Here is a 12,458-nt window from a genome sequence, read left to right as displayed (position 1 = left end):
TGCAGCAGACTTCAAATAAAAGGCATATACATTAGGAGAATAGGAAATAGAAACTAACTTTATTGCCAATAGACATGATTATTCATTTAGAAAATCTCAGATAATCTACAAAAACTTCTGGATTTAATGAATGAATTTAGTGGTGTCTCGGTGGTAAAGAATCTGCCTGCCAGTGAAGGAGATGCAGATTTGATCCCTGGGTCGGGAAGATCCCCTGGAGAAGGAAAGGGGAACCACTCCAGTGTTCTTGCCTGGGAAATCCCATGGACAGAGGAACTTGGCAGGCTGCAGTCCATAGGGTCACAAAAGAGCTGGACACAACTTAGTGACTAAACAACGATAACAGAATTGAAAATCATTTGAAGATAAAAGAAACATGTATATACACTGGCAAAGAACAATTGGAATTCAAATTTTAAAAATAACATTTACATCAGAACTTCCCAATAATGAAGTAAGTAGGTGTAAATCTAACAAATATATAGGCTCTATATGCTAACAAATGTAACACATTAACAAAAGAAGTCTGAATAAATGTTTATAGATTAGAAGACTCAAAGTTGCTGAGGTCTCAGTTCTCTCAAATGAAAAATCCCAGAATACTTTTTCATAGATGAGGAAATAGATAAACTGATTTTAAAATTTGCATGGAAAAAACAAAGGATTTAGAACAGCCAAAATAATTCTGAACAAGAAGAACAAAGCTGGAAGACATACATTACTCAATTTCAAGACTTACTAGGAATCTACAGTAATCAAGACAGTCTGAGATTTGCCAAAGATAGACATTTAGATAAATGGAACAGAAAATAGCTCAGATATAAATTCATGCAAATATTGTGAACTCACTTTTGACAAAGGTGCAAATGCAAAGATAACTTAATGGAGAAAAGTTCATCTTCAACAAATGGTGCTGGAACAATTAGATGTCCATATGCAGAAAAATGAATAAACTTTGATGCAAAACTCACACTATTTACAGAATTTACCTCTAAATGGATCATAGAACTAAATGTAAAACTAGAATTTGTAGAAGAAAACATCTGGTTTTTTTTTTCCTAGAGGAAATCTCTGTTTGGATTTGATGATGAATCTTTAGATGTAACACCAATAGAATGATTCATACAAGAAAGAATCGATAAGTTGTACTTTATCAAAATTAAAATCTCTTGCTATGCAAAAGATACATTTTAGAGGGTGAAAATATAAGACACAAACAGGGAGAAAATAGTTGTTAATCACATATCTGATTAAAAAAACAAACACACACGTCTATCCACAATAGAAATTATTCTTAAAAGTTAACAGTAAGAACACAAACAACCCTATTAAAAAATGGGCAGATTAGCTTTTTCGCAATGGGTTTGCTGCCAGCACACAGGTGTCATGAAAACCACCATTAAACCTAAGCAAAAATGGGAAAGGAAAAGACCCACATCAACATTGTTGTCATTGGGCATGTAGATTCAGGGAAGTCTACCATGACTGATCTACAAATGTGGCGGGATTGATGAGAACAATTGAAAAGTTCAAGAAGGAGGCTACCAAGATGAAAAAGGGCTCCTTCAAGTATGCCTGGGTCTTGGACAAACTGGAAGCTGAACATGAGCGTGGTATCACCATTGATATCTCCCTGTGGAAATTTGAGACCAGCAAGTACTATGTTACCATTATTGATGCCCCAGGACACAGAGACTTCATCAAAAACATAATTACAGGCACATCCCAGGCTGACTGTGCTGTCCTGATTGCTGCTGCTGGTGTTGGTGAATTTGAAGCTGGTATCTCCAAGAACGGGCAGACCCGTGAGCATGCCCTTCTGGCTTACACTCTGGATGTGAAACAGCTAATTGTTGGGAGTTAACAAAATGGATTCCACTGAGCCACCCTACAGCCAGCAGAGATACAAGGAAATTGTTAAGGAAGTCAGCACCTACATTAAGAAAATTAGCTACAACCCTGACACAGTAGCATTTGTGCCAATTTCTGGCTGGAATGGTGACAACATACTGGAGCCAAGGGCTAACCTGCCATGGTTCAAGGATGTAAAGTCACTCGTAAGGATGGCAATGCCAGTGGAACCACCCTGCTTGAAGCTCTGGATTGCATCCTGCCGCCAACTCACCCAACTGACAAACCCTTGCGTTTGCCCCTCCAGGATGTCTATAAAATTGGTGGTATCAGTACTGTCCCTGTGGGTCAGATGGAGACTGGTGTTCTCAAACCTGGCATGGTGGTCACCTTTGCTCCAGTCAATGTAACAACTGAAGTGAAGTCTGTAGAAATGCACCATGAAGCATTGAGTGAAGCCCTTCCTGGGGACAGTGTGGGTTTCAATGTCAAAAACGTGTCTGTCAAAGATGTTTGTTGTGGCAGTGTGACTGTTGACAGCAAAAATGACCCACCAGTGGAAGCAGCTGGCTTCACAGCTCAGGTGATTATTTGGAACCATCCAGGCCAAATCAGTGCTGGATATGCACCTGTGCTGGATTGTCCCACAGCTCACATTGCTTGCAAATTTGCTGAGCTGAAGGAGAAAATTGATCGTCGTTCTGGGAGAAAGCTGGAAGATGGCCCTAAATTCTTGAAATGTGGTGATGCTGCCATCATTGATATGGTTCCTGGCAAGCCCATGTGTGTCGAGAGCTTCTCTGACTATCCTCCCCAGGGCCATTTTTCTGTGAGTGACATGAGACAGACAGTCGCTGTGGGTGTCATTAAAGCAGTGGACAAGAAGGCAGCTGGAGCTGGCAAGGTCACCAGGTCTGCCCAGATAGCTCAGAAGGCTAAATGAATATTATCCCCAATACCTGCCACCCCAGTATTAATCAGTGCTGGAAGAATGGTCTCAAAACTGTTTGTCTCAATTGGCCATTTAAATTTAGTAGTCAAAGACTGGTTAATGACAACAGTGCATCATAAAACCTTCAGAAGGAAAGGAGAATGTTTTTGTGGTCCATATGTTTTGTGTGTGGCAGTTTAAGTTATTTATTTTTAAAATCAGTACTTTTTAATGAAAACAACTTGACCAAAAATCTGTCACAGAATTTGATACCCATTAAAAAAAAGTTTAATGAGAAAAAAAGGGGGGGGGGGCTGATTCTTTACCAGAGGAGATACATGGATGGCAAATAAGCATATGAAAAATTGCACACTATCATAGGAAAATACAGATTAAAAGCACAGTTAAATAAATGACATATCTAATAGAATTGCTAAAATTAAACACTAAAACAATGGACAACACCAAGTGATGATGAGGCTTCAAAGATATAAGACTCCACTGTGTTGGAAGATGTGGGTGAGTTTGACTGACCTCTACCATAGAGAACTCACCAGTCAGTTACCTGATATTGGTCCCTGTTCTAGCTGTCACTCTTTGTGATTCTCAGTATGGAGTCTCCCTGGAGTGGCATAGCTTCAACCTTCTCGTGTATTTTTTGAGCTGAGACTTTCTCCACACTGTGGCTTATCCATTCGTGTCCAGTTTCTCTCTCTTAAAATTTATCAAAACTTCTAGTCAACCAATGTACCCACCCATTCTATCTACCCCTCAGCATTGCAAAAGGAACAGAACTAGACACTCGTGTCAACTTAGACCAGAAGTTCCATGGACTAGATTTGTTCTATGTACTATTCACACTTGTGAATATGATTGTTGCTTTGAATGTATTCTCTTGGGAGAACGTATACTTTTTATAGTGATGTCATTGCTCAAAACATTTTTTAATGTCTCTGATTAAATGAACAAGGTAGATTTTTACCCTAGAAAATGTTGCACTGGGGAAATATAATTAAAAACAAAATATCCTACCCACCCAGAAAACCTCTCTACAAAAGTAAAAGAGAAAGAAAACATTTAGTTTTATTATTGAATAAACATTGAATTAGAATGTGATGGACATCATAAGCAATCTGCAAAAGAGAGTGTGAAGGCAGAAAGAAATTTCCTCTTTTTATGTAGGCAGGCAGATACAACCATTACACATATTCTAAAGATAAGTAATAACTAGCCCTCAAGTTAGAAGACTGAACAGTGCCATATGTCATATCAGTTTATCCTAAATTCATCTGGTAATTGGGGCAGCTGTGTTAGCCAATTGGCTTTATCCAAAGGGAAAATAAACTCACTTCTTAAAGACAGGAGTTAGTTTGCAACTTGAATCAAGGCACCCATGGAAATAACCCACTCAGAGAAACTAGGAGATGGGGTCTTATCATCCCTGTTGTTTACATTTGAAAGAGATGGCTCCCAGGTCCTGGAGGAAACATCTGGGTTATAAAATTGGCAAGAAGCTTATTTTGCTTTTTAAAAGATTCACATCTCACAGGTGCAAAGAAAAAATTTACAAGATTTCTAAGGAAAATGCTCTAAAGAGAGGAGGGGGATCTCTTTCCCTTTTTTTTCACCAGAGAAAGTTAATTTTTTCTTTTTCAGTTTGCATCTGCCCTTACATTTTGCTCAGGTAAAAAGCAAAGGAAGAAAACAAAAACAAAAAGAAAATACCAGCTATGTAAAGTATAATAAAATGCGGATGGTTATCTTTTGTAGTTTATGTACTAAATTATAATAGAAAGCAATTCTAAAAATGTTGTTCCAAAGAGTCTTGCTTAAGCAATATCATCTTTCTTGGACTCCCAAAGAGGTAGGAGATATATGGGCTTCTGATTGGAAATTTACAATCAGCCACCCTTCTGCTTTCATTTCTTGAGATAAGAGATAGGTGGGCTTCAGTTGAGGAACTTACAACTAATAAAAACAGAGTAAATAGCCGGTGTTTGTCTCTTACCTCAAGGAAATAATCATGGCAAGGACAAAGTAAGGACAAAACCCTGTCTGATAAGGGAGACACTACGCGCACGGAGAAAGGCTCCTTGGAGTAAAAAGTCAGAAGATAATTCGAGGCCATAATGAGTCATGCTCCTTCCAGAAGCGTTCACTTGGCTAGGGTGTGCGTGTACACCCCAGGGAGGGTCCTGAGACAAATTAACCAGGAGGGACAAAGCAAGGTGATTGGCCTGAGGGAAGACGAAGACCTGGAAGACTGCCCCTTTATAAAGGATTTAAATTTACCAGAAGGCGCGACTTTATCTCTGAGCTAGTCCATGTGCCTTTCTGCGTGTACTTTTCAATAAACTTTTTACTTTACTCTTTTCCGCCTCCTTGCCTGAATTTTTTTTTTTCCAATAAACTTTTTACTTTACTCTTTTCCACCTCCTTGCCTGAATTTTTTTCAATAAACTTTTTGCTTTACTCTTTTCTGCCTCCTTGCCTGAATTCGTTCTTGACCAGGCAGGCAAGACTAGGGACCTTAGCCCTAACTTCTGGCTCCTGTGGCCCCGTGGTTAGGTCTTGGAAACTAGGAGCCTGCTTTCACCTACCTTTTGCTGCTACTTGCTGCAAGCTGCCGCTTATTGCTACTCGCATCTGAAATCAATTGCTGCTAGAAAAGAGTAGTTTGGGATGTGTATTTCCCGCCACTATTGTTTAAAAAACACATTCTCTTAATTCATCATCATCTCCCTTACAGAGCTATGCCGGGAGCCATTATGGGAGGTCCCGCCCGTGACGAGGTCATGAAGGAAATAGCGGGCAGGCAAGGCCGTCCGGGATCCCATCCAAGACGAGGTCATGAGGAAAATACCTGACAGGCAAAGCCATCTAGGATAAGGGACCCTCCAGGTTGGCCTCGGCTTCTACCCCACCCTGTATCCTCCCCCCTTTTCTGCTGTTGTTCTTATTTGTCCTGCTGCAGATTCTTGTGTTGCCTGCCGAGAGCTCTCCTGCTCCTCTTTCACTGAATAAAGACCAACTTAAAAGCTAATTAATAAATCTCCTGGACGCTGGTACCCTATGAAGAGGCCAGGGATGAAGGAAATGCTTCAATTCAAACCCTTTTGCTGGCATTCTGGCTTGTTTGATAAATGTGTGCTCTCATTGCACAAAATGCTCATGATTGTTCTAAACATCCTAAGCACAGTACACTAAGAAAAGAAACTATTAAGCATAGGTCCCTCTGCGGGGTGAGAAAAGCTCCACAAATATTATAGCCACAAATGTGCCTAATAAAAAGTAGTTTAGATAGAGATTAGCTGGTGACTTCTTGCAGGTAATTAACTTTTGAACTAAGAGCCTGTTTTGTGCCATATCTGCTGTTTTTGCAATCCTTTGCATTTCTGTTCTGTAAAAAATGCAATCCTATCTAGTTCCCATGGAGATGACACCTAATAGAAAGAAAATAGATTAACCACAAAAAAGACAGGGTTGACTACTGAAGTTGCTTAAAGTTGCACCAGGTGCAAGCCATAAATTGTCAACAGGCCTGAAAGCCAAAAGATATTATACATAGCGATTAACCATTAAAAAGGCACTAATAGGCACAGAGCCCTTTGGAGGGTGAGGAAGCCCTATTAAAAAATACAAAACATATTGTTTTAAAAGTGGTTATTGGATCAATGTTTGATTGATGTTAATGTGCTGAGGTTGTGCAGTGGAAACTATTGTTAATATAGTTGGAGATCTAGAAAAATAAAGAGTTTAGCCCTAGTGTAAAAACAATAAGATAATTGTTAATTTTAACCAGGAGTGCTAAACAGGGGCTGCCTCACCAGAGCCACAGAGTCTTTGTGTGCTAAACTTTTTAGATAAATTTAGCTGAGAATTTCTGCAAAAAGACTGACTTTCATGTTAACAGGATTGTATTTCTATTATGTTGCAACTTGCTGTACCATGAGACTGCCAATTTTCTGTTTTCTGCTAACCTCAAGGCCAGAAGATAATGTACAAAGAATCTATGGGAAAAGACTCTCATAAACAAAAAATATACAGAGCACACCTGGTTTCGTGAAGGACAAGCTGATATAATGTTAAACTAAGTCTGTATGCTTATCTGCCCCTTAGAAATGTACCGACTTAGGGTATAAAGGCTACGGTGAAAAATAAAACAACTGCCAGACTCTGCTGCATATCCTGGTCTGGTCTCTCTCTCTCCCCGGTGCTACGTGTCTCTCTCTCACCGACCGATGCCGTTCATCCTGAGGGTTCCCCTGGATCCTGCTGGGGCTGGACCCCGGCAGAGCTATGCCTAAATTCTTCTGTAAAATTAAATAGTACATAAATAGTACATCTTGTTTGTTTGAAAATGGGTGTACTATTATTGTGCAAGCTTACTCTGGGATTATATAGTGCTGATTCACTCCATCTGTATTCCTGTTAACACTTTTCACATATTTCCACTGTATCCTTTGTTATATTTTAGTTATTAAAGTAAATCTTTAGGCGCTGGAGCCATTCACTTGGCTGAAATTGATCATGTGAAAACTAGTAAGTTGATGTTAATACATGCATCAAAGTGACCTGTGCTCCTTGGTTAATTTACTTAACTTTATTCAAATTTTCCAGTAACCAATTATAAAGTTATAAAAGGGACTTCCCTAATGGCTCAGTGATAAAGAATCCACCTGCAGTGCAGGAGATGCAGGTTTGATTCCTGTGTCAGGAAGATCCTCTCAAGGAGGAAATGGCAGCCCACTGTAGTATTATTGCCTGGAAAATCCCATGGACAGAGGAGTCTGACAGGCTACAGTCCATGGAGTCACACAGAGTTGGACACAACTGAGCGCGCGCACACACACACACACACACACACACACACAGAGTTATGAATACATAAAACAATTTTTGACAAACATTATTCAATTGTAGATGAATCAGATTGTTAATATGACTCAAGTCAGGTAGAAGATTGCCTTCTGAAGTGCCGATTAGTGTTGTGGTTATAGGCTTGTTAATCAGTAGGGAAACTAGGAGGAAAAAAGGTAAAATCCCTTTGCTTTTTAAAAATTGTTTTGTCCATTTCTTGTCTGGGACTTATTGCTAGGAAGCCATCTTATAAAAAAAACAACTTTAGTGAGGTAAGAGTTTATTACAATAAAACATACCTCTTTTAGAGAGATTGTTTTTAAAGCCACTGAAAAAAACTTGTCAATCTATATCAAATAGTCTTCAGTTAAAATGTTAGCATAGCTTTGAATAGAGTTAATGTAAAATAGAGCAGCGGTTCTCAAATTGTGGTCCACAGACTAGCAACATTGACATCACCTGGGACCTTGCTGGATGTGCAGACACTTCCCCCAGCCCAGACATAGTTAATAGGAAACTTGGGGAGGGGCCTGGCTATCTATGTTGTGATTAATCTATCAGGTATGTCTTTTTTTTTTTTAATTAAAAAATTTTTTTTGAACTTTTTGTTTTATATTGGAGAGAATCCGACTGCAGTTCAGGAGACATGGGTTCAATCCCTGAGTTGGGAAGATCCCCTGGAGGAGGACATGGCAACCCCTCCAGTATTCTTGCCTAAGAAATCCCATGGACAGAGGAGTCTGGCAGGCTACAGCCCATGGAATCGCAAAAGAGTTGGATACAACTTAGCTACTAAACAAAAACAGCTGATTAATAATGTTGTGATAGTTTTAGGTGGACAGCAAAGGGACTCATCCATACATATACATGTGTCCATTCTCCCCACAAACTCCCTTTCCACAGACTGTCACATTATATTGAGCAGAGTTTCCTGTGCTATACAGTAGGACTTTGTTCTACCACATATTTCTGATCTGATATTTGAGAGGAACTGAATTAATGTTTCAGTGGTTTAGATAAAAATTTCAGAATACCTTAAGATGACCTTTAGCCCTATCCCTGTTTTAAAGATGCATACTAGTCAATGAGTAACTTAATCTGCTTAATTATTTACTAGGATTTTTTTCTTTTTTGGTTTGGTGGTGTCTCAGTTCTGTTTTGCTGGAGGAAGCACTGTGAAAGACTTGGGTTCCTTTGTTAAATTTTTAGTATTTGCTTAGAAATTTAACATGAGCAAATTTAAATATCTTGGGGTTCATAACCTCAATAACTTTTTCCTAAAATTACTAGTCACTTAATATCATTTTAAAATATATTAATTAAGCTAAATCTCCTCAAAGCAGCTCTTTATATTTTATATTATTAATAATTTAGCAATGCTGTTTACACTAGCCACAGAGCCATGTCTTAATCTTAGAGGCATGGTGTTAACTTACTCGTGAGTGAAGTGAAGTCGCTCAATTGTGTCCGACTCTTTGCAACCCTGTGGACCATAGCCTACCAGGCTTCTCTGTCCATGGGATTTCCCAGGCAAGAATACTGGAGTGGGTTGCCATTTCCTTAGGCAGTGGCATTTATCAGAGTCCTCTTGATTTTGCTGGATTTTAGAGCTAAGTTAGGACCAAATTTGAAGCTAAACTTAAAATGTATAAAATTTATAGTGTCATCCTTGCTCCCTCCCTCACCCTCATCCAACATCTAATTAGTTACCAATTCCATATCCGTGTGTGTGTGCAAAGTCGCTTCAATCATGTCTGACTCTTGGTGACCCTATAGACTGTAGCCTGCCAGGCTCGTCTGTCCATGGGATTCTCTAGGCACAAATACAGGAATGGGTTACCATGCCCTCCTCCAGGAGATCTTCTTGACCCAGGGATTGAACCCATATCTCTTGTGTCTCCTGCACTGGCGAGTGGGTTCTTTACCTCTAGTGCCATCTGGAAAGCCCCTGTCAGTACTACCCCTTAAATATCTCTGAACCTAACTACTTCTTTCTCTAGTACTGCCATCTTTTGGTCTGAGCCACCATCAGTTTCCCCCTGGATTTCCTAATGATTTATCTAAATCCATTGTCACAGTGTGAATTATTTGGTGTTTAATAACATACATCTGATTATGTTCCTTCCCCTTGATACTCACTGATGGCTTTTCATAAAGTCCACAGTCTGCCATGGCCTGTGAGACCTTACATGATCCAGCTTCTCTAGCAAGAGATCTATCTTTGTATAGTTGCTTAAAGGTATTGTTTCTTTCTACCACAGGGCCTTTGCACATCCTGTTCCCTCATGGTCCAGCTGACCCTTTATTGATCTTTAGATTTTGGTTTAAAAGTCACTTTTTCTGGAGAACTTTTCTATATATATTCTCCCCGCCCCATATCCCATACCTGTATGCTCCTTGTACGCTCTCAGCTTTCTCCACACTTTGGTCATTAGGCTTATTTTTCTATTTGTTTATTGTATACCTTCCTCACTAGACAGCATTCCACAAGGGCAAGTTTTATTTCTGATAACCCTAGTGACTAGCAAAAAATATCTGGTGTGTGGTGCTCAAAGTATAGAAAGAAGGGAATGAATGAATGAATGAACTAATGAACAAAGTGAGGACTTTCCATGGTTAAAGTTGTATGAGATTTGTGAAGTTGGCACAGTTTTTAGTTACTAAGCTGTTCCTTATTTCTTGTGTATGTAGATTATGCTTGTGCTCTTCAGAGGGACATTTTGCTTCAGGGACGACTCTACCTTTCAGAAAACTGGCTGTGTTTCTATAGCAACATCTTCAGATGGGAAACTACAGTAAGACATGTTTTCATTAGATTTGCTGATATAAGTAATTGCATAGACAGAAATGTGTATACAGTGCTCCTAAAAAGTGTACTTTAGATTTCAAAGTAAGTTGATATATATTTATCTATACTTGTATACATCCACATTTATTTATGTATAGTATAAGTGTGTAATATATTTTTCTTAATACACTGAGCTCCATTTGTATATATTTAATATAGTTGGGAAAGAGATTTCAGGTTGAAAAAAGCTTAAACACACCTCCTTTTGACTGCCAAAAGCATGTCTTATGTGACAGACTGAGTTTTGTTTGTGTCTCTGTGTGTTTTAACGTGGAACATAAACACTCGCATGTCTTTTTATACTTTATCCTAATATTAGATAATAGGAGCTGATGGAGGAAATTACTGAAGGAAAGAATGTCTGTTCACCATGTTTTCCTCTGAGAATGCAAACTTATGCTTATTAACTCCTGCAGGTTTTTAATCTGAATATTCCGGACCAGGTTGATGTAATACTTGATATTTTGTGTTGTGTATGTTTCTGAGAAATTTGTTTTGCAGTTTTTCATTATTTTTTTGTATGTTTAGATTTCTATTGCTTTAAAGAACATAACCTTCATAACCAAGGAGAAAACTGCTCGACTCATCCCAAATGCTGTCCATATCATTACAGAGGGTGAAAAGGTGAAAAACTACCTTTGCCTTATTACATAATGTGGAGAAAATTTGCCTCATACTGATCATCAGAGTTGGGAATATAAGCAGTTCTTGGAGTTAGGCGTATCTGATAGAGATACACTGTATTTAATACTAGATTTCTGTATACTTAAATACTGATTTTTTATTGACTTTAAATAACTGATCAGATTTTTTGTAGTTTATTATTTACAGAAAAGTTTCTCTCATGTTTTTCATTTCTTAATTATAAGAGGTAGGTGGGATAAACCTTGGCAAAACATCCTTATTATTTCTAAATACTCTAATAGTTCTATAATTGTTGTTTAGTCAATAATACCTTCACAGTATCAACTAATAAAAATGAACAGTTCTGGTGAACAGAGATTTGGTAACATATAAGTAAAGACATAATCATTACAACCCAATCATTACAACCCTTTTTTAGAATGGCAATTTGCTTTAGCTGCCTTCCTTTTTTATTATGCACCTACAATATCTATCAGTTCTTGGTATGAAGAATCTTTCTCTACTGACCTGGAAAATTAATTAAAAGCTCTGTATGTAACTTTAGAATTAAAATGCTGAGAAAGAAAAAGAAGAAAGGAAGGAAGAAAAAAGGAAAACATGGTAGGGGATGAAGGAGAAAAAGGAAGGAAGGAAACAGGGAAGGGAATGAAAGAGAAAAGAGGCAATAGAGCAGGGGACTTGGGAGATAAATAGATTGAATCATTATAATGATACTTTTTAATCTTGTTAAGTTTCTTTCACATGCACTTTTTGTTTTAAACAGTCTTATCATTACAAAATACTTCCAGGTACAGTACAAAGAACTTTTCCCCTGGAAACTATTTGAGAATAAATTGTCACTCTGAAGCCTTATCATCCCAGACATCACCCCAGATAGTCTAGCATGTATTTCCATCAAAGACATTCTCCTACCTAACCACTGCATGACCATCAAATTCAAGAATTTAGTATTGATCATTGTCGCTGCTGAGTTCTCAAACCTGTTTCAGTTTCCTCTATTATCCCAATAATATCCTTTATAGCAAATAGACCCAGTTCAGAAATGCATATTACATTTAGTTGTCAAGGTCTTTAATTTCCGTATTCTAAACTAATCTCTTGGTCTTTCCTTGACTTTTGTGCCCTTGATACTTCTAAAGATTATATTAATGGGTAAGATATTTTGTAGGATATCCCTCAGTTTTGTTTGTCTGGTATTTTCTTATGATTAAGTTTAAGTTTTGCAATTTTGACAGAAATAGCACAGAAGTTATTCTCTGTTCTTTCCATTGCATCCTCTCAGATGGTGGGGCTTCTTAAGTGGCACTTGTGGTAAAGAACCTG

At 38.3% G+C, this 12,458-nt stretch overlaps 1 protein-coding gene and 1 pseudogene across 8 annotated transcripts in view; both read left to right on the top strand.

Annotated features, from left to right (window-relative positions):
* The window catches only part of GRAMD1C (GRAM domain containing 1C), a 104,623-nt gene that overhangs the window by 31,355 nt on the left and 60,810 nt on the right, over positions 1 to 12,458 (top strand). For 2 of the 8 annotated variants that reach the window (XM_061167182.1, XM_061167180.1), the window contains 2 exons: positions 10,334 to 10,437; positions 11,019 to 11,114. The exons of 4 other annotated variants lie outside the window; for them this stretch is intronic. The gene's annotated coding sequence lies outside the window, so the exon portion shown is untranslated. The remainder of the gene's footprint in view (positions 1 to 10,333; positions 10,438 to 11,018; positions 11,115 to 12,458) is intronic. 2 more of the 8 variants (XM_061167184.1, XM_061167181.1) reach the window with 1 other exon arrangement.
* On the top strand, positions 1,292 to 3,077 carry LOC133073553 (elongation factor 1-alpha 1-like; annotated as a pseudogene).

Source organism: Dama dama, chromosome 19 (assembly GCF_033118175.1).
Source record: "Dama dama isolate Ldn47 chromosome 19, ASM3311817v1, whole genome shotgun sequence".
In the NCBI taxonomy this organism is placed as follows: Eukaryota; Metazoa; Chordata; class Mammalia; order Artiodactyla; family Cervidae; genus Dama; species Dama dama.
The sequence above is the reverse complement of the archived record's forward strand: the minus strand, read 5'-3'. Positions and strand labels throughout refer to the sequence as shown.